The sequence below is a fragment of the Uloborus diversus genome, chromosome 5 (genome assembly GCF_026930045.1).
Source record: "Uloborus diversus isolate 005 chromosome 5, Udiv.v.3.1, whole genome shotgun sequence".
NCBI classification, from domain to species: domain Eukaryota; kingdom Metazoa; phylum Arthropoda; class Arachnida; order Araneae; family Uloboridae; genus Uloborus; species Uloborus diversus.
The window spans coordinates 16,061,007-16,085,145 of record NC_072735.1 but is presented as its reverse complement, the minus strand read 5'-3'; the positions used below and the strand labels follow the sequence as shown (position 1 = coordinate 16,085,145).

Here is a 24,139-nt window from a genome sequence, read left to right as displayed (position 1 = left end):
GAATCAACAAGCATTAAATTAATATAAGCATCTATTCGATAAAATAAGTTTGTACAAGAACTGACTTTTAAGAAAAAGGAATCAATGCCTATAATCGCATTTCACGGTATTTGTGACATAGGGGTGTCCATAACAAAACTTGTTAAAAGGTTAAAATTTTTATATATATTGGAAAAGCACATTCCAAAGGACATAAATGTCATTTTTTTTTATTTACTTCATATTACACATGTAATCACAATTAAAGCACCAAAAATACAACTTTTATCATTACGGACTCTACATTGAATTTTTCTTCATTAGTGAAACTGAATTTCAAGCTAAAAACTGGTGCTTGGAGCAAATAAAGTAAAGGATCATCTCTAATACAGATAATAATTTTAATCAAAAAGTGCATTTTTTGAGTGCATTTCTTAAGCTTACAAAAGTTCTCCAACATTGCATTGAGACTACCCCAGCAGGTTTTGCAATCTCTCTATTTTTTCTAAAGCCTAATTTTCTCGAATTTAAATTTTAGCGACGGTTTCGAAAATGTTTTTAAATTATATGCATTTTCTCGATTGCTGAACATATGAAAACTAAATCCTCGAAAGAGATTACCAATTCAATCTCAGAAAAATTAATTCAATTTTTATCGTGTTCTTAAATGGTAAACCCACTGTTCATCACTTGAGACAAAGTTTTTTTTGCTCTTCTTGCAGATATAAGACGAAAGTTGTGAAAATAGTCATTCTATGAGTGGCAAAAGTTGAAAAGCGTTTACATAGGAAAAAATTGCGGAATTGAAAATCCTGTGGGATTTGGCTCTCAATCCCATGGGATTAATCCCGCTAAATATCATGCGGGATCCCGCGGGATTCGGGATTAGAAATGCTACTACAAGCACTACATTTTATTGGTTGTAAATTAAAAAAAATAAATAAATAGGTATTAAAATTATCAAGGCTTGTCTAATGAGCCCCAATTTCCCCTATTATCTTATAAGGTGTTGTCTGATCTGATGGTCTCGAAATTCAGTATATTTCCAGTGTGACATTTTAAAAATTTTCGGTATTATGCTCACAAAAAGGAAAAGAAAAACTTTCATGACAAAATAAAAAAGTAAGTCCTGTCATTTAGTACATTAATATTGGAGCCATTAAATGAAAAAAAAAAACAGATCTTTTGTGCCATACATGACAAATCATACATTTAATTAATTAAATATAATTATTTAAACAAGAACTGAACAAAATTTTGTAGCTTAAGGGTGCTCTTCACTGAGAGTCTGAAAGATTCGGATCTAATGTTAACCTACGGGGAAAGTTGAATGTTATTTTACAAAATTCCTTTGAAGTTTTCGGGTCAATTTTTTTTCTGAGTATTTTTCAAGCCTATGTCTGTGTATTTTAGTTTTTACTTTTTTGATACGTCCACTCTTCGATTTTTTAAAATTCGAGAAAAAATGAATTTCTTCGAAAACGAGGTACTGTTCGACCTTTCGCTCTGTAAAAAAGCTGCAAATCGTGCTATCGAAATTTTAAGAACGCCCCAACATGCAAAATATTTCCAGCTCTCTTTTGAGACTAAGTTTGAAATGATGCGACCATTTCTAAAAAAATATCGGAGTTCCAACCATCTGAAATATTTTCGAAAAAGCTCAATTTCTCTACTAAGCCACGCCTCCCACCAGTCCGTCCTTTCTTGAGGGGAAAAACCGGGTGAGGTGTATAAGATTTACAATCATTAGCGCAAACGACCGTTTCCATTTACTACTCCCCTCTTTTCCGGAGGCAATTTTCAATGAAGGAATGAATGAGTGCTTTTGAAAGTGAATCCACATGCTTGGAAACATCTTCACGATTTGATTTGTGGTCAGAAACAATATAGTTTTTAAAGAGTGCTTCTGAGATAATTCTTGTGAATTCTTGTGCTAAATGACCTCCTGAATCCAAATATGACCACCTTTTCCCATTCAAACGTCCCGCTTTTTTGGAAATGTCGCCTGCAATTTTTTTCAGTTTTTGACAGTTTCATAGCCATTATTTTTATTTGGAGGGGAAGGGATCGTTATATTATGCATTAATACTTTTCTGAGGGGCTAGAGAGGTGCTAAGTTAGTACGCAAGAACATATGGAGGAAATTGGTTAACTCATGGGGGGTATTACGACTTATTATATTTTTAAAATCATCAAAAACAATCCTTTTTTCTAGGGGTTTGTTTTACAATTTTTTCCCTTATTTTTTGGCATGAAACCAGAGTATAGGACTCACACCTATAAACCCTATACCCGAAAAAAAAAAAATTCACGTTGTAAATTTAAAAAAAAAGGAAGTATCACATTTTGCGTAAAATTGCATCGCAGACCTTCAGTGAAGAACCTTTCTGTGTTTCTCAAATTAATTCACGGATATAATTAAGATTAAAATGATCTTAAGTATGCTTATAATATAGCATTAATGAATATTTCTATTTCTGGGGATGCACTACCCCATTACTTTTCACTACATCAAGAAGGCATAAACAATGGAGCTAGTGCATCCAAAGAAAGATAAATATGTATATTAATGCTACTTCATAAGCAAATTTAAGGGTGCTTTTCACTGAGAGTCTGAAAGCCTACGGATCCAATGTTAACCTGCGGGGAAAGTTGGATGAAGGTTTTACAAATTCCTTTGAAGTTTTCATATACATTTTTTTCCGAGTATTTTTCAAGCCTCTATCTGTGTCGTGTACTTTTTGCTTTTTTGAAATATCCATTCTTTGATTGTTTAAAATTCGAGAAAAAATGAATTTCGTTGAAAAAGGTGGTAGGTACTGTTTGACATTTTGCTCCATAAAAAATCTGGCAAAATATTTCCAGCACTCTTTTGAGACTTTGCTCAAAATAATGCGACCATTTCAAAAAAAAAAAAAAAAAAAAAAACGGGGTTCAAAACCGTATTCCAGATACTTACTAGATATTTGGAATCTATTTTTGTCTATATTATACTATGTTACTACAAATGTAAACGCATAAAATGCTTTCCACAGCTCAACAAACATTTTTGAAAATAATTTCTCGAGCCAAACTCGTAAAAAATTCTTTACAAGGTATGTACACATTGATCATGTAATTCATAATACAGTGAAATCCAGTAACAATGAACTTCAAAATCGGGACTAAAAACTTATTTGGTTGAAACGGGTATTTCGTTATACTGATATACGTTGTAACAGGATTTCACTGAATTTTTCTTTTGAAAACTTTCTAAGGAGAAAAATGATACATACCTGCATTTCTTTAAAGCATGAATGAGTATAAAAAAATTGTTTTAAAGCAGGGGTGGGTTCCCAGGGTCGTGACCCCAAATGGGGTCGTGTAGCATTTCTTATTCGGTTGAAACATTATTCCTACTACAGTATAGTTGGGGGTGGATCGAATCTAACATAGCAGTTTTGTAATGTAGCATCTAACGTAGCTTTCACAATGTTGCCAGGTTAGGTCCACACCTAGCGATACTTTACTGACATGTAGGCTACGGGATCACAGGTCCTTTACTTGGACAAAAAAGGGTCGCAACGTGCAAAAGATTGGGAACCACTGGTTTAAATTTACAGATAATTAGAGAACTGATGGGGGAAGGGGGAGAACACTGACCATTTTGTTTTTAACTGGATGAATACACAATGTTCTAAGAATCTTTCGGTAGTCGTGTTACAATGAAATTTTCATAAGCTCAGACAAATAATTTGTCCGACGTAAAACATTTCCCTGAAACCTAAGGTTTTTCAATTTTAACCGGTCTTTATCAATATATATTTGTGTGTATGCACTGTGCAGTCGCGCCTATTCATAGTGAAGTCTACACTCTTAATTCAAAAGAGCGAAAAAATAACTCTTAAAAAGAGTGAAATCTATTGCGGGTGCATCATTCATTCTTTCTGAGTGCTAGCTTTATCGAAAAAAGACGCTTTACGAAAAAACCAAGACTAAAACTTTTCTTTATTCGCGTGAAATTCGGAAACACTCCTTTGATGAGCGAAATATAAAAACATTCTTTAAAAGAAGGACTCAAAAACATTTTCATTGGTTCGATTCTGTCACGTGATTTTGTTTAGGGAGAATCTTCTATACCTCCACGTTAGGCTTACCCAATGTTGGTCGCGAGTACCAAGTGGATGTCGCTATCTGAATGTCTTCATTTAATGAATTTAAACAATATTTGTTGCCGAATGAGGTTTCTGAAGGAAGTGCACAAAAACTGCATGGTAAGTGCGAAGAATTTTCTTTTTTATTAAAACTTGTAACTGTTAATATTTCTTGAACTGCTCGTATGTCATTACAAATCATCCATGTGCAATGTTACGGCGAACGTTTTGTAACTTTTTCTTCCAAATGAATAAAACTTTCATCAACAATTTTGTTTCGGTCATCGAATCGAAAATAGGACATTTGAAACAGTCGTTACCATCTTTGGTGTGTGTGTGTGTACTGTATGTATATTTTAGGCAGGTGTTACAGACCCGACCATGCGCAAATCTATAGGTCGGATACCGAATCCGCTCCCGATGGTCGGAGCTCCAACTACTGCGTATATTTTAAATTAATCAAATATTGTTTGTGTGTATAATAAACTTTAAAGAGTATCATAAACTTTGTACAATACACTCATTCATATGTGTAACATCCAATTCATTAATTAAGTAAGTGTCCTGACGGGGAGGGGGTGGAAAATTCTCTACATACCCTTGCTTGGAGGGGGGGGGGGTTAGATCCATTCTTACTAATATTTTCCAAGCCGATATTTTATATTAGAAATCCGCGGTCAAGTGGTTTGGCAAATATTATATTTCATTTGCTTCAGGAAGGTAAAAGTATGTATTATAGGATGAGCTGTTTTGTGTTTCAAAGAATGAAACGGGTAAAATATAATAAAAGAATCGCTCTGTGTTTTGCATGTCTTATTTTTAATTAGTATCGCATCATATACAAAAATTATTTGTCGAAAAAATATTCGGTCTAGATTCCTTACAGTAAACATTTCTTTACTCAAAAAGGTTTTGAAAAAATAATAATGATAGTTAATTTAAGAGAAAAAAAAGAATCTTACGTAAGATGGGGGGGGGGAACCTTACATACCCTTACATAGGGGGAAGGGAAGGTCAAAAATATTGCCAAAATTGTCCTTACGTAATTAATGAATGGCCCCGAAGAAACAAAATTGAATTCAAACGTATCTTGTCATAATTTATGAGTGACTTTTTAAATTAATTTGAACTGAGGTAACTTTTAAAACATTATTAATGTTAAAAGGCACACCGAGAATATCAATATAGAGTTTCAAAATTTTAAATCTATTTATTTGGAACTGTGTGGGTTTGTTTAATTTTATTTTAATCTTTAAATTCGGAACTGTACGTAATATTGCACGTGGGTGATTTGTAACGATATACGAGTAGTTCAAGAAATATTACCAGTTAAAGTTTTAATAAATTAGAAAAGTCTTCGTACTTACCATACAGTTTTTGTGCAACCTCTTCGGAAACACTAAAAACAGTTTTTTTTCCACACTTTTTTAACCTAATTTTTTTTTTTCAAATGAAATAACAATTTTAAAAACAGTTTTAAATTCAAATACATAGCATAAGCACCTGAAAACACATTTAAAAAACAATTTCACCAAATGAGAGTGAAATGATTTTATCTATTTTATTCTAAAAAAGAGTGAAATAGCGGCTTTCCAAAACGGAAAGCAGTCACTCATTTAGGATATTAATTTAGTCTTAAAAAAGAGTGGAAAACACTTATCAAAAGGGAGTGAAATTAGCTTATCCAAACGGAGTGAAAATAACCGCTCCGCAAAAGGAATGAAATTCACTCCTATAAGGAAAGTGCGTTTTCAAAACTGTAAAGGAGTGAAAATTTACTCAGTCTGAGTTAAAATCGCTGGAATTTTTTAAGAGAGTAAGGAACCGAATAACAATTTCGTTTACAGCCTCAATTTCGCTATAAAAAAGGTAAACAACAAGAAGGGAACTGAACCATAAATACAATATATACGGCTTGAATATTAGTACAAAAAACCAAATTTCTAGTTGAATTTTAATTCAAAGTGTCAAAGGTCAAAGTTTTTTAATATCCTGGATAAAAAAACAAATACATAGCCACAAGTTTTCAATCAAGCAATGCATTTTCTACACTTATAATTAACATCTTTTACATGTGCTTTTAAGACGTTGTTTTTGACTTTATCTATTTCTTGCACAAAGCTCATGCTTTTTAAAGTGCATATTTTATTTACAATTTACACATTTAAAAATTGAAGATATTTTGGAGCACCCGATTTAAAATGGTGTTAAAGCTTCATTGAAACATTATCATTACTTAATATTTTTCATAAATGGGGGGAAAACATTCAAAAAATAAATTAATACCAAACAGAAAAGAAAGAAACATTTAGCATCCAGCCCATAGCTTTCATTTGAATTTTGACGTCTTGAATTTAAATTATGTTTTTCACAATCACGAATTGTGGTAGAACAATACTCGTTGGGTTTCTTATTTCTACAAATGGTTCCTATCCGAATTATATTTGTAAAAGTCATGATTTGAATACAAGACGTCTACATTCAAATGAATTCCAGGGGCTGGATGCTGGACGTTGTTGACTGAATGCTGTTTTTGTCTGAAAAGTATTGTAGAAAATCGAGAGGGTCGGGAATAAGTAAAGTCGATGGCGGGGGACATGAACTTCACCGCCCAGGAGGAGGGACATGATCGCGAAGACACGTGGAACAGACGAGTTTGCATTAAAAGAATAGAAAAATAAAGTCGAAAGAACATCAACTATACGGACAAGTGAAAACAATAATCAACTGTGGTCGCTCAAAAAAAGAATATATTTGGTCTTGGTCAAGCAATAATAAGGTATTCGAGGGCGAATGATTGGTATTAGTCTCACGCAACTTTGCGCACATCTCTCAACTTTTGTTGATTTTAAATGTTAACATTTATTAACATATAAATTACACTATTTTAATGTACAAACGTGCAAATTAAATTACACTTGTTTCGGGGTTACTAAGAACATCTTTATCAATAGAGATAGATACATGTGTTTCTGTCTTTTACATCATTCAAACAGTTTTTATTGGGCCTGACAGATTTCTCGTCCACGTTCTAGAGTTATTTGAGTTACACTAATTTTGCTAACAGTTTAAAATTTCCCCGGGAAGTCGAGAAGAGATCAAAAAAAGAAAAATTAGAAAAATTAGAGCAATAAATGTTAGTACACTCAACAATTTATAAATTCTGCTTCATGAATACTTTTATACAAAAAGAAAAAAATGAAATTGAAATATTTTTTAAATTTAAAGGATAGTATACTAATGTGTGTGATTTGCAAATGTCGGATTATATTTTCAATTCTGATATTTTTTTCTGAACATAAATTACGTATGTAAGACATTGTTCACGTTCTTACGAGCAAACAATTGACGTAAGTAGGGAATATTCCACGTAATTGTTACGATTGTTTGCAATAATTTGCATCAATGAAAGCTTGATTGAGTGCAGCTATCAAGTTTAGGACTTCGTTTGCACGAAGCTGTCAACATTGTGTGGTAATAAAGATGTTTCATTTAATTTCAAAATGCGAGCATGAATGAATTTTCTGAAAATTGTGATTTTAGCCATAGCTTTTCTCACCATAGTATCCGCATAAAGGAAAGCATTTCTGATTATTGTTATTGTTACTATTTTGAATCGCAGAAAGCAATGCATAACTAATGTAACCAAAAATTGAAAACCATTAGAAAAAAAAAAGACCTGAGAAGAAAAAAAAAATCAAAAAAAGTTTAAAAAAGTTATTCTATTCCTCCTAACATTTTGCATTTGAATAAGTCGAAGTACATTGTTCCAAGTGTGCTACAAGTAAACTGCAGCTTGTATTTTTAATTTAAGTACATTATTGCAAGTAATTCCCTGTTGCTCGTGTAATTCCACCCACAAAATGTATTTTCAAATGTTCTCAAACATCATATAACTGCGTGCTTCGAAAATACACTTCAATAAAAGACTTACCAACTACTTATTATTATAGCCTGTTGCACTTTTCCTCTGATGCGTAAAATATTATTTATTATTAATATTATTTTTATTATTATTATTATTATTTTTGAAAAAGAATTTCAAATTTAAGAAGTATATTAATCATTTAGTCTTGTGTATGCTGCTCTAGTCACCACGCTGATTATCTATGTTTTTGCGGGATGATTTGTTTACTGATAGTAAACAAATGCAGCCCTACGCATGATGAAAATCACCGGAAAAATATAAATAAATATCTAAAACATTAATTGATTAATTAACAAAAATGTCAGTTCAGCATTGCATATCCTCCATCGAATTGCAGAAGTATTCCTCTTTCGACCATATATACATATATACAGTGGCTCCCAAAAGTGTTCGTACACCTACGACTTTCAATGAAATAGGCCCTTATCCATTGGTTAGAATTAATATTTCGGAACAGGTATTTTATTATAAGATCTATGATCTATTTTTAACAAAACTACACAAAATTTTTTAATAAAACATTAAAACTTATTTTTTTAAAAATCAAAAACCAAAAAGTTACGGAAATTTTATCTCACAAAAGTCTTCGTACACTTTGAAAAAATGTCAAAAATTAGTAAATAATCTAACTTTTTACTAAGTTATTATTTAGTGGGATATCATGTAGTAACAACAACAACTTTTAAACGTCTGGGAATAGATTTCATTGTTTCTTTCTTTCTTTTTTTGTGCAATTTCTGAGTAAGTGTTCAGCCGCACTACGAGTCTTACTGTTTCTAGTTCGCTTTTCGTTTCAATGGTGCATTTTCGTAATCTAGCCACCAGATATCTCCAAATATGTTCCATTAAGTTTAAATCTAGCAATTGAGGAGATATTTCCAAGCTTAAGAACAAATTTTGAGGCACCAAACGCGAACGTGTGCTTCTTATCGTTATCTTGATAAAAAACAAAGTTGTTTCCGATTACCAAATTTTGGGGTAATAGTTTTAAATTGCTTTTTAAAATATTTAAATGAACAGCATAATTCATTATTTCATCAAAAAATTCCAAATTTCCAGGTCCTGATGCTGAGATGCACCCTCACACAAGAACATCTTCACCGTTCTGATTAACCGATCCAACCAAGTTCTTAAGATTAAATTCCTCTTTTTTTCTTTCATTTACAATTATACAACAATTTAACCCAAAATGTTGAATTTATTTTCGTCTGTAAATAAGGCGTTGTTCCAAAACGTATTGAGCTTATTTAACATTGATTTTACGATGGAAAGTGTAAGCTTACTGTTTTTCGCACGAACAAGAAAATTTCTGCGGGAAGAGATCCCATTTAATCTAGCTAATCCGAGAACTTTTCGAACAATTTTAGGTAAAAATTAAACGTAAAATGTTTCATTCAATTCTGTAGAAACTTTTTCAGTTCTAAAATGTGTGTTTTTCATATTTTTTTTAACTGTAAACCTCCGATCACGCTTTGTTAACTTTGCCAGTTGACCTTTTCTTACCTTGTTTTCGATCCGATTCTTGTCTTTAAAGCATTTTATCAAGCCCTTCACTATAGAATGGTATAAATTAACCAATTTAGAGACATTTCAAATAAATTTACGGCTACTGTGAGGGAAAAAAACAAATTTCGAATCGTGTTTGTTGTTTTTTACGCATACCTGCCATTTTAAAATAATAAGCAGAATATTAGGGAATAAAAACACTAAAAATTAAAGTCAAATGACTTTACAGTATCATTACAATGCAAAAATAATAAAAAAACCACATATGATAATTTTAATTATGAGTTTATTCGAAACTATTTCAGTGTACGATGACTTTTGTGGCGTATTTTTTCTCTGTCTCTTCGTTTTTTGACAAATTTCAAAAATAAAATCTGGCAATATTCCAAAAAAAAAAAAAAAAACTACTGGGTTTTATTCACAATGGCATAGGAATGGTGTGAAAAAAAATGGACTTCATATTCGAATTCAGTTTTGTGTTATTTTGGTTTTACTTCAAAATTTCAAGGTGTACGAACACTTTTGGGAGCCACTGTATATACTTATAATAGCGGGATCCTCCCCCCCCTCTTTGAAATGTAACCATATCCTAATATGAAATTGTTTTCTGATTATGACATTTCTGCCGTCCTCCCAATAATTAAAAATAAAATCAGCATCGTTCCACTTCTTGACTGTAAATATCCGATAACCGATATGTAATCATCCCTCCTCACCCCTCACCCTTTTTTTCCGGGACTACACCACAGTTTTACACTAAGCTTATACCTCTTATGTTTTTTTTTTTTTTTTTTATATATATAATCATATCCTAACGCAAAAAATTGCATTCTTTAATTAAACTTCAGACAAGAAACGAATTAGCTTTATGAACGAAATAAAATTCGGACGTGATAATTGAAAACATCGTTTAAAAAAAAAAAAGACAATCGTTTTTCCTGTTCAATTTATGATAAATTTTCATTTCATTCATCAATTTTTCATGAATATGAAATCTGGGAACGCATATCCAAAAAAAAAAAAAAACTTTGTTTCAAAAATTACCGCAGACCCTTTGGTACTGACTATTATTTTCTGTTCTGTTCAACCTTCGCGTCGGTACTGTTCAAGTGGGGTTTTGGCCGCCAGCTAATTTCCTTGATTGCTCTTCACGACGGGGGTCATTTAGGGGTTCCTTTCCCTCCAGAACAATGACAGCTGTGACAGGTCACGTGTTCCTGCCTTAAATCGATTACCGTCCACTCCATTGGCTGTTGAAGTGTCAATCATTTGATTCAGGTTCACTCCCGTCGTTCAAGGAAGAAAGTCATTTACACCCTAACTTCAATGTTTTCCCTCACTGAAGAGCAGCCTTAAGAAGATATGTGATTTCTAAAGTTAAAAAACGTTGAATTTTTTAATTGAATTAACAGAAAATTTAAGTTACTTAAAAATGCAATCTTAAAAGTTTTGGCTTCAAAACATCAAAAAGCAGAAGAAATCAACACATCTTTGGTCTGTTCCAACAGGAGAGCCATCTTCAATCTGGTTTTGTACATACACAGGGGTACCCCTCCCCCTAAGAGCAAGGGTGTACCTCCCCTAAATATCCCACAGATCTCCCCCCCCTCTGTCCCCCGCAATGTCAAGAACCTCCCACCAAAAATGAGAAAAATACACTTCAAAACACCCCCTTAAAAAACTTATATAGCACAGTCTGCAGTATGACCCCCTCCCCCCCCCCCCCAGGTGTACACCTCTCACATATATGATGAAGAAAAAGTCATAACAGTTCATTCTATCATTGAAACTATTGAACAATGTGGTAGTTTTGTTGTTGTTTAGACTCTATAAACAATAGTTCAAATGATACTCAAACGTGACAAATATGTAGAGTCCGTAACATGTTCATAAACGTCCGGTTCTTTCGTAAATAATTCCTTAAAAAATATTTTTTGCCTTTGTAATAACTATTTTGGTGTATATTTGCATAATAGATAAACTGAGACACAATAAAAAACCTTCATTAGGTAAGAATAGTTATTACTTTCACAGAAAATTTAAAGATAGTTTAAGCAAAAATTTCCATGTCTTTTGAGTGTAGAGTCCATAACATGCTATATATCTTCCTATACTTTTAGAAATTCAAAACAAATCTAAACTTTTTTCAATGCTATGACACAAGTACACATAGGATCATACATTTGCAAAGAGTTTAACTTTACTATTTGCACTAATCATGAGTAGGAGCAGGAGGCTAACACATCCTTACGAAGTGTAGAGTCCGTAACAGCCAAATACTGTGAAATGCCCCTGTAGTTAATTTCAAATCACGGAATTAAAGGAAAAATAAATAAATAAATACAGAAGGAAAAAGCAAAATAAAAACTAACATATACCTGATCTGAAAGAGAAAGCACATGAGAGTTTTTGGTGGTATTTATATGCAGAACATTAAAACCATTTCGTGAACATAAATCATAGGCAATACCCATGAAGCTTGTACTACCAGTTTTGGGCACTCTATTGTATATTATAATACTGTCTTCCACAACATCATTCATTTCCACAGGAAATTCATCTTTTGTTAAAAGCTGTAACGCCTTGACTTGTGATGGAGCATAATTTTTCCATTCAATCTGTGAAACTACAGTGGCTGAAAAAGAAAAAGGAATTTTGAATAAGTCTTTCCCTCAGTAGTAATAGTTATGAATGTTTTAGAAAATGCAAATTTCACTGTGTCAGAAGAGTAAAATGAAATAATTTTAACTAAGCGTTTTGTGTTGTTATCGTTAATCTCATAAACATGTTTAACATATAAATTTATTTATAGTGTAAAGGTATACTTCAAACACTTATTTTCCATGAAACTTATTTAAACTGTGATATCTTTGTCATTTGAATTCTCCCATGCACTTCTATGAGAGATGAACCACTGTCATTGCAAATAAGTATTTTTAAGAGATTTAAGGGACCTAAATTTTGGAAGCGTAAAGCATTTTCACTTACTGTACCTATACTTATAAGGTTTTTAAAAATTTCACCTTTCAAAAAAAAAAAAAAAAAAAACTGCTCTGACTGCTTTTTGTACAGAAAAGATTTGCTTTGTTGCACAAATTGGAATTTGCATCAAATAAAGGAAGAATGACCTGGACGAGACGGACGAAAGAGTTTTCTGGAAACAATGTGGTTACTTTTACTTTTCACATCCTTTCTACAACAAATCGAAGGGATTAGTAATAGTGCACTAGGAATAAGAGGGTTTTGAAATGTTCACTCTTATCTTGCACTAGCTAAGAAATATCATTTTCAAGTCGCCATTTGATGTTTGTACCTTTCCAACACTAAAAATTAACTTAAATTTCAATCTTTCAAAATTTTAAAACGTATGATAGTACATTTGTGAATTACATCAAAACCATTTGAAAATCATGTCAAAAATAACAAATGCTAATTTTCTTGTATAATGAATGGATAACTATTTTTAAGGACTTCAGTTGTATCACGCTTCGGATATATCGCTTTTTCTTTGTCCCCCGAAAAGCGCAATATAACAAGGGGTTACTGTAATTAATTACGTCTCTAAATTTTACAACGGGAATTGCACAAAAATATAGAAAATAAAAAGTTCAAACTTCAATTTTCATTGATTAGATTTTTTTGAATGATATTAAATGTGTACTTACTTTGGGATGATTCGGGGCAAAGAAGCAATAATACAAATACAAAAGTGGCAACCAGCAACAGGCTCTGGGCCCAGTTAGGCTGGTCCTAGTCAATTTACAATCCCCAGTGAAGATCAATGACCCTCTTAAAACTATCTATCCCTTGCTCATTACCACCTCTTCCAGTAAGCTGTTCCAAGGTTCTACTACCCTGCTAAAATAATAATTTTCCTAATATCCATGTTAGAATGAGATTTAAATAGCTTAAAACAATGACCCCTTGTCCTGTTTTCAGTGCTAAACTTTAGCCCCATAACATCTTTAATTTTAATAAATTTAAACAACTGAATCATGATAAGATAAATAAATACCTTTGTGCTGAATAGTAAAGTCAGAACAAACAACGTAAGTAGAAGCACAAATTTGTAAATTACCGCAGACACGTGTTTCGGCGTTACAGGGAACGCCTTTTTCAATGCAAAAAATAATGAGCTTATGGATGAAAAGACATCCGACAAAAGCCAAGAGCAGATAAGCATGCAGCTTAAAAGATAAAAACAGCGGATTAGTCAAACACCAATGACAAAGTTATAAACCGAAAAGGAACCAATAGGAATGCAAGCAAAGGCCAGGAGCTTTCCCTTAGGTACGAACCCAGAAAGAAAGAATTCAATTGGACAAGGATTAAGCCGAAGCTTAAACAAAAAGAAAAGAAATTGTCAATAACCGTGAACCGCAAGAAAGGAAAAGCAGAATGGAAAACCACGAAATAAAATAAACAGAAACAAAAAATATTCGAAAAAAGGAAAAATAAAGATAAATAGAAGAAAATTGGGGGGGGGGGGGTGTCAATCACGACAAAAAGGTAAAAATAAACAAAGGAAGATAGATAAAAATGAGTGGGAAAAAAGGGGGTATTAAAGATATGGGAGCCAAATGTTAGAAAAATATGGAACTGAACTAAGATCGTTAACTAAGTTAGAACTGTTCCTCAAAATATGAAAGGATTCCCAAAAGTCAAGATCTGATGAATTGGGGCATTTTTGGATAATCTGATAAGAGTTAAAATCAAAAGAGTGATTCGAATCCCAACAATGTTGAGCAATACTAGACTTGTTTAATTGTTGTTTTTTCACATAATTTTGATGCTCTTTCAAGCGAATTTTTAAAGCACGCCGAGTCTGTCCAATATAGGCAAGTTTACAACTACAATTAATTCTATAAATTCCACAACAATTAAGAGGGTGAATAGGATCTTTAAGAGAAGAGAATGAAAGTTTATTAATAGGAGAGAACACCACCTGGAATTGGAAACGTTTTAGAATCTTAGCAACCTGATAGCTTACAGATGGAAAGAATGGCAAAACAACCAAATTCTTTCTGATGAAGGTTCGGTTAAGAACATTAGTTTGGGATTTATTTGAAAGTTTTTTATAAATGGAATCAATCAAAGTTGGCGGATAGTCTCTATCAATTGCCACAGCTTTAAGATAATTAAGTTCCACTTTAAGAAGTTCCGACGAAGAACAAATATTAATTGCGCGATAAACAAAAGAATTGAAAGCAGAATATTTTTGATTTGGAGGATGAGACGATAGTCTATGAGGAGGTAAAGAGACAGCAAAAGGTTTGCGATAAACAGTAGTTTCAAAACCAATTTCAGTACGAGAAACAAGTACATCAAGAAATGAAATGCAATTATTCCGTTCTTTCTCCCAAGAAAACTGAATATGAGGATCAATGGAGTTTACAATAGATAAAACCTCATCACTCTCAAACTGATTCTGGTTCATTAGAACAAAACAATCATCAACATACCGAACATAAAATTGGAACTGCAGTTTTTGGAACAGCTTAACCTCAAAATAATGCATGTAAATATCACTAAGAATGGGGCTAAGTGGGTTACCCATAGCCAGACCATCAAACATAGTATAAAAATTCCCATTAAAAACAAAAGAACATTGCTTAAGACAAGTACGGGTAAGGAAAATTAAATCCTCAATTTCCGTATTGGTGAAATGAAATTCAGAAAGTCTTCTACGAAGGCATAACAATGAACCCTCGACGGGAACGTTCGTAAATAAAGAGTTAACATCAAAAGAAGCCATAAAAGAATTATTTGGAACGAAACTATGAATTTTTTTAACAAACTCAACAGAATTTTTAATAGTAAATAAATTGTGACTCCTAAGGGGAGAAAACACAGAGACTAAATATTTTGCAAGTTTGTACGAAGCCGTACCAATATTGGAAACAATCGGCCTGAAAGGAATACCAGCTTTATGCACCTTAGGTAAAGCATAAAATCTAGCACAATTAGCAATAGATGGAACAACAGAGCGTTTAACATTTGAAGGAATAGACTTAACAGACTTGACAGCAGATGCAATAGTTTTTAACTCTTTATCACTAGGATCTTTAGAAATTTCAGCATATGGCCCAGAAGAAATCAAATCATTAGTTTTATCAACATAAGATGATTTGTCAAGAACAACAATTTGGCCACCCTTGTCAGCTTTGGTAACAACCAGATCAGAATTCGAAACTAAGTCTTTAACAGAACGGCTAACAGTATTAGCAAATACAGGTTTAGAAATTTTCGAGTTAAAGTCAATATTAGAAGCTATAAGATGCCGAATCGAATCTTTTTGAGAGGAAGTTAAGGCACTAAATTTAAAAGCTTTCTCAACAGGAGCAATAAGCTTTGAAAAAGACGGATTAACACTCACAGCAAAATTATCATTACATTTTAGAGCCTCAATTTGAGAATTACTTAATGGAACGCTAGAAAGATTAACAACCACATTCTTATTAACAACAGGTAAATTATCAAGAGGAACGACATGAGAAGATTTACAAAGCATAGCTAATTTCTTTTTCAAAACAATTTGATGTTTATCAGAGGAACGAAGGGTTCTAGACCAAGAATTTCTGTCAATAATGTTAAAGTTGGGAATGGAATTAGAAACCGAAAGATGTAAATCATAAAGTTCACGTTCAATAAACGATAAATGTTTCCTAGTTTCCTGGATCGAAGCTCTGAGTAAAGCCAATTTCGACCGAAAGATTACTTTGTCAATTTTTACAGAACGTGGTAAATTACATTTCAAAGAAATAAACTTCGGAATAATTTTCTTGCGCCTACACTCTTGAAGAAATTTTAAATGGTTCAAAAAACGAAATTTCTTAATCCGAAGATTGGCAAACCTATTGATTTGAGACATAATCAAAAGCAAAACCAAAAACAAATGAAAATAAACAAAATCAAACAATAACAGAATGAATAAGAAACAAGAAGTAAAAAGTCACGATCAAAATACAACAATAGACAAAAATTCCGAAAACAAAACAAAAACACAAATTGCATAAAAGGCGGAAAATGTAAACGTAAGGCCCGTTTAAGCCAAAATAATAAGATAAATAAATACCTTTGTGCTGAATAGTAAAGTCAGAACAAACAACGTAAGTAGAAGCACAAATTTGTAAATTACCGCAGACACGTGTTTCGGCGTTACAGGGAACGCCTTTTTCAATGCAAAAAATAATGAGCTTATGGATGAAAAGACATCCGACAAAAGCCAAGAGCAGATAAGCATGCAGCTTAAAAGATAAAAACAGCGGATTAGTCAAACACCAATGACAAAGTTATAAACCGAAAAGGAACCAATAGGAATGCAAGCAAAGGCCAGGAGCTTTCCCTTAGGTACAAACCCAGAAAGAAAGAATTCAATTGGACAAGGATTAAGCCGAAGCTTAAACAAAAAGAAAAGAAATTGTCAATAACCGTGAACCGCAAGAAAGGAAAAGCAGAATGGAAAACCACGAAATAAAATAAACAGAAACAAAAAATATTCGAAAAAAGGAAAAATAAAGATAAATAGAAGAAAATTGGGGGGGGGGGGGGTGTCAATCACGACAAAAAGGTAAAAATAAACAAAGGAAGATAGATAAAAATGAGTGGGAAAAAAGGGGGTATTAAAGATATGGGAGCCAAATGTTAGAAAAATATGGAACTGAACTAAGATCGTTAACTAAGTTAGAACTGTTCCTCAAAATATGAAAGGATTCCCAAAAGTCAAGATCTGATGAATTGGGGCATTTTTGGATAATCTGATAAGAGTTAAAATCAAAAGAGTGATTCGAATCCCAACAATGTTGAGCAATACTAGACTTGTTTAATTGTTGTTTTTTCACATAATTTTGATGCTCTTTCAAGCGAATTTTTAAAGCACGCCGAGTCTGTCCAATATAGGCAAGTTTACAACTACAATTAATTCTATAAATTCCACAACAATTAAGAGGGTGAATAGGATCTTTAAGAGAAGAGAATGAAAGTTTATTAATAGGAGAGAACACCACCTGGAATTGGAAACGTTTTAGAATCTTAGCAACCTGATAGCTTACAGATGGAAAGAATGGCAAAACAACCAAATTCTTTCTGATGAAGGTTCGGTTAAGAACATTAGTTTGGGATTTATTTGAAAGTTTTTTATAAATGGAATCAATCAAAGTTGGCGGATAGTCTCTATCAATTGCCACAGCTTTAAGATAATTAAGTTCCACTTTAAGAAGTTCCGACGAAGAACAAATATTAATTGCGCGATAAACAAAAGAATTGAAAGCAGAATATTTTTGATTTGGAGGATGAGACGATAGTCTATGAGGAGGTAAAGAGACAGCAAAAGGTTTGCGATAAACAGTAGTTTCAAAACCAATTTCAGTACGAGAAACAAGTACATCAAGAAATGAAATGCAATTATTCCGTTCTTTCTCCCAAGAAAACTGAATATGAGGATCAATGGAGTTTACAATAGATAAAACCTCATCACTCTCAAACTGATTCTGGTTCATTAGAACAAAACAATCATCAACATACCGAACATAAAATTGGAACTGCAGTTTTTGGAACAGCTTAACCTCAAAATAATGCATGTAAATATCACTAAGAATGGGGCTAAGTGGGTTACCCATAGCCAGACCATCTAACATAGTATAAAAATTCCCATTAAAAACAAAAGAACATTGCTTAAGACAAGTACGGGTAAGGAAAATTAAATCCTCAATTTCCGTATTGGTGAAATGAAATTCAGAAAGTCTTCTACGAAGGCATAACAATGAACCCTCGACGGGAACGTTCGTAAATAAAGAGTTAACATCAAAAGAAGCCATAAAAGAATTATTTGGAACGAAACTATGAATTTTTTTAACAAACTCAACAGAATTTTTAATAGTAAATAAATTGTGACTCCTAAGGGGAGAAAACACAGAGACTAAATATTTTGCAAGTTTGTACGAAGCCGTACCAATATTGGAAACAATCGGCCTGAAAGGAATACCAGCTTTATGCACCTTAGGTAAAGCATAAAATCTAGCACAATTAGCAATAGATGGAACAACAGAGCGTTTAACATTTGAAGGAATAGACTTAACAGACTTGACAGCAGATGCAATAGTTTTTAACTCTTTATCACTAGGATCTTTAGAAATTTCAGCATATGGCCCAGAAGAAATCAAATCATTAGTTTTATCAACATAAGATGATTTGTCAAGAACAACAATTTGGCCACCCTTGTCAGCTTTGGTAACAACCAGATCAGAATTCGAAACTAAGTCTTTAACAGAACGGCTAACAGTATTAGCAAATACAGGTTTAGAAATTTTCGAGTTAAAGTCAATATTAGAAGCTATAAGATGCCGAATCGAATCTTTTTGAGAGGAAGTTAAGGCACTAAATTTAAAAGCTTTCTCAACAGGAGCAATAAGCTTTGAAAAAGACGGATTAACACTCACAGCAAAATTATCATTACATTTTAGAGCCTCAATTTGAGAATTACTTAATGGAACGCTAGAAAGATTAACAACCACATTCTTATTAACAACAGGTAAATTATCAAGAGGAACGACATGAGAAGATTTACAAAGCATAGCTAATTTCTTTTTCAAAACAATTTGATGTTTATCAGAGGAACGAAGGGTTCTAGACCAAGAATTTCTGTCAATAATGTTAAAGTTGGGAATGGAATTAGAAACCGAAAGATGTAAATCATAAAGTTCACGTTCAATAAACGATAAATGTTTCCTAGTTTCCTGGATCGAAGCTCTGAGTAAAGCCAATTTCGACCGAAAGATTACTTTGTCAATTTTTACAGAACGTGGTAAATTACATTTCAAAGAAATAAACTTCGGAATAATTTTCTTGCGCCTACACTCTTGAAGAAATTTTAAATGGTTCAAAAAACGAAATTTCTTAATCCGAAGATTGGCAAACCTATTGATTTGAGACATAATCAAAAGCAAAACCAAAAACAAATGAAAATAAACAAAATCAAACAATAACAGAATGAATAAGAAACAAGAAGTAAAAAGTCACGATCAAAATACAACAATAGACAAAAATTCCGAAAACAAAACAAAAACACAAATTGCATAAAAGGCGGAAAATGTAAACGTAAGGCCCGTTTAAGCCAAAATAATAAGATAAATAAATACCTTTGTGCTGAATAGTAAAGTCAGAACAAACAACGTAAGTAGAAGCACAAATTTGTAAATTACCGCAGACACGTGTTTCGGCGTTACAGGGAACGCCTTTTTCAATGCAAAAAATAATGAGCTTATGGATGAAAAGACATCCGACAAAAGCCAAGAGCAGATAAGCATGCAGCTTAAAAGATAAAAACAGCGGATTAGTCAAACACCAATGACAAAGTTATAAACCGAAAAGGAACCAATAGGAATGCAAGCAAAGGCCAGGAGCTTTCCCTTAGGTACGAACCCAGAAAGAAAGAATTCAATTGGACAAGGATTAAGCCGAAGCTTAAACAAAAAGAAAAGAAATTGTCAATAACCGTGAACCGCAAGAAAGGAAAAGCAGAATGGAAAACCACGAAATAAAATAAACAGAAACAAAAAATATTCGAAAAAAGGAAAAATAAAGATAAATAGAAGAAAATTGGGGGGGGGGGGGGTGTCAATCACGACAAAAAGGTAAAAATAAACAAAGGAAGATAGATAAAAATGAGTGGGAAAAAAGGGGGTATTAAAGATATGGGAGCCAAATGTTAGAAAAATATGGAACTGAACTAAGATCGTTAACTAAGTTAGAACTGTTCCTCAAAATATGAAAGGATTCCCAAAAGTCAAGATCTGATGAATTGGGGCATTTTTGGATAATCTGATAAGAGTTAAAATCAAAAGAGTGATTCGAATCCCAACAATGTTGAGCAATACTAGACTTGTTTAATTGTTGTTTTTTCACATAATTTTGATGCTCTTTCAAGCGAATTTTTAAAGCACGCCGCGCAAACCTTTTGCTGTCTCTTTACCTCCTCATAGACTATCGTCTCATCCTCCAAATCAAAAATATTCTGCTTTCAATTCTTTTGTTTATCGCGCAATTAATATTTGTTCTTCGTCGGAACTTCTTAAAGTGGAACTTAATTATCTTAAAGCTGTGGCAATTGATAGAGACTATCCGCCAACTTTGATTGATTCCATTTATAAAAAACTTTCAAATAAATCCCAAACTAATGTTCTTAACCGAACCTTCATCAGAAAGAATTTGGTTGTTTTGCCATTCTTTCCATCTGTAAGCTATCAGGTTGCTAAGATTCTAAAACGTTTCCAATTCCAGGTGGTGTTCTCTCCTATTAATAAACTTTCATTCTCTTCTCTTAAAGATCCTATTCACCCTCTTAATTGTTGTGGAATTTATAGAATTAATTGTAGTTGTAAACTTGCCTATATTGGACAGACTCGGCGTGCTTTAAAAATTCGCTTGAAAGAGCATCAAAATTATGTGAAAAAACAACAATTAAACAAGTCTAGTATTGCTCAACATTGTTGGGATTCGAATCACTCTTTTGATTTTAACTCTTATCAGATTATCCAAAAATGCCCCAATTCATCAGATCTTGACTTTTGGGAATCCTTTCATATTTTGAGGAACAGTTCTAACTTAGTTAACGATCTTAGTTCAGTTCCATATTTTTCTAACATTTGGCTCCCATATCTTTAATACCCCCTTTTTTCCCACTCATTTTTATCTATCTTCCTTTGTTTATTTTTACCTTTTTGTCGTGATTGACACCCCCCCCCCCCCCAATTTTCTTCTATTTATCTTTATTTTTCCTTTTTTCGAATATTTTTTGTTTCTGTTTATTTTATTTCGTGGTTTTCCATTCTGCTTTTCCTTTCTTGCGGTTCACGGTTATTGACAATTTCTTTTCTTTTTGTTTAAGCTTCGGCTTAATCCTTGTCCAATTGAATTCTTTCTTTCTGGGTTCGTACCTAAGGGAAAGCTCCTGGCCTTTGCTTGCATTCCTATTGGTTCCTTTTCGGTTTATAACTTTGTCATTGGTGTTTGACTAATCCGCTGTTTTTATCTTTTAAGCTGCATGCTTATCTGCTCTTGGCTTTTGTCGGATGTCTTTTCATCCATAAGCTCATTATTTTTTGCATTGAAAAAGGCGTTCCCTGTAACGCCGAAACACGTGTCTGCGGTAATTTACAAATTTGTGCTTCTACTTACGTTGTTTGTTCTGACTTTAACTGAATCATGATCTCTTCTTTGCTCAAGACTGTACATTTTTAGCATTCTAAGCCTGGAATCATAGTCTAAATGTGAAAGCCCATTTATTAGCCTTGTAGTCCGCCTTTGAACCCTTTCCAATACATTAATATCTTTCTTAAGGAGACCAAAACTGAACAGCATACTCCATATGAGGTCTTACCAAACTTCTAAATAAGGGCAGAAGAACTTCTTTAGATTTGTTTGAAATAGGTTTATTGATAAACCCAAGCATCTTATTAGCTTTGTAACAAGCTACGCTGCACTTTAGACTAAACTTTAAATCCTGACTTATTAAGATGCCCAGATCAGTAACTTTTTCTGCCTGACTAATGACTAAACCTTGCAAATAATAACTTGTACACTTATGTCCATGCCCCTAAACGTAGCACTTGACATTTCCCAACACTAACAGCCATACCCCATTTATCAGCCCACTCTGTAATATGATCTAGATCCTCTTGCAGCTGATTTGCTTGTTCTTCATTTTCTACAGTCACTTTGACATCATCAGCAAAACAATTCATGTTCCCAGAAATATTTTTATAAATATCGTTCATAAAAAATAATGAACAAAACAGGCCCTAAAACTGATCCCTGAGGAACCCGCTTAAAAACTCACTCTATTTAGAATAATTTCCCTTTACAACTGCCCTTTAGTTCCTTCCGGTCAGCCAGTTTTTTACTCAAATGAAAATTTCCACCCCTATTCCTTTATCAGCTAATTTGCTAAGTAGAACGACATGCGGTACCTTATTGAAAGCTTTTTGAAAATCAATGTAAACAACATCTACAGGCTTCTTAATGTCTAAAGTCATGATAACTTTTTCATAGAAATGTAATAAATTAGTTGCACAAGATTTACTTTTCCTGAAACCGTACTGAAAACTAGTCAATAGATTATTAGTCTCTAAAAAATTTACTACCTTAATTTTCATCAATGTTTCAAAAACTTTGGAAACCACCGAAGTTAAACTTACAGGTCTCTAATTTCCCGCACTCCCTTTAGACCCTTTCTTGAAGAGCCGTGTAATGTTAGCTAGCTTCCAATCCTCTGGCACTGTGTCCAAGTTATAATAAGAAGCATTGAAAATATTTAAAATTATATCTGCTAATTCCTCTGCACATTCAACTAAAATTTTTGGATAAATATTATCTGGTCCCGGAGTCTTAGACTCTTTAATTTTTTTCAAATGAAGTAAAACGTCACCTCTAGAAAATACAAAGTCTTCAAGCTGTACTAATAGCTTGTGTCTTGCTGGTGTCAACTGTTGATATACAATTATCGTTAAAAACACTCGAAAAAAGGTATTAAGAACATTAGCAATATCACTATCGTCCTGAATTAAAATTCCGTGCTCATCAACCAGTCGCCCAATATGACGATTTCGAACTTTCCCCGAATTAGCGTACGCAAAAAACCTCTTAGGATTCCTGTCTACGCGCTTCTGGGGTCCCACACTATGAGAAAAAATTACAGAAAAAAAAAACTACTTTCCGCACTTTAACCCGTTTAAATTTCTCTCTTTCTCTTTTTATTTAGATTTAGCTTTTCTAAATGCTCAGGTAAATTAAAAATCTTATTTTTTCAATCGATTGCTTTCCAGAAACTTCTACTGGTTGAAGTCTTAAAATCCATCGCAATTTTAGTTGATCTTTCTTAGTGGAAGGAGAAAAAGCTCCGTCGGGTCAGAAAAGTTTCAAAACTGACCTAAAAATTACAATTTTAAGCAAAGTTTGGAGAACGGAGAATTGGGTTTTCTCTGGAGTTTTGTTTTCTTTTTTCAAAATGAAGTCAATTTTAAGGTATCTGAAGAAATTTAAGGGAGTTAGGGCCCTAAAACTTTCTAAGCCTAAAAAAAGAGAACTGACTCTTGAGTCTATATTATCACACTGTATTGAACAAATAGTATGCTTCTTTATCACTTCTTAGACTTCAATACCCATTTTACCCCACAGGCTACCCATTTTCACCTGCGTGGGGTAAAATGGGTATAGAAAACATATAGTCATAAACACTCCTCTCAAAAGTAAATTTGTATCAAATTATGTGTGAAAATCATTTAATTCTACTCTCAACATATGTAATGTATACATAACACAAAAAAAAAATTAGAAACAAAATATTTTGAAAAAAATATTTGAGGCAAAATCCAAAAGTAGGATATTTTATACCCATTTTACCCCACCTGACCCTATATCATTCGAAAACGAGGGACCCTTGGAGACATTTGCTACGGGCCCCGTGTTGGCTTAATCCGGCACTGGTCTTGTCGAGTCCCTCAGTTACAGTTTGATTTAAGAAACAGTCACCAATTACTTTCAAAAATTAATAATATTAAAATAAAAATCATAATCTAGCACTCTCAATAACAATTAA

The 24,139-nt window shown here is 33.0% G+C and overlaps 1 protein-coding gene across 1 annotated transcript in view; it reads left to right on the top strand.

Moving 5' to 3' along the window:
- The window catches only part of LOC129223366 (transforming growth factor-beta-induced protein ig-h3-like), a gene marked incomplete in the record, with an annotated part of 615,676 nt that overhangs the window by 291,767 nt on the left and 299,770 nt on the right, over positions 1-24,139 (top strand).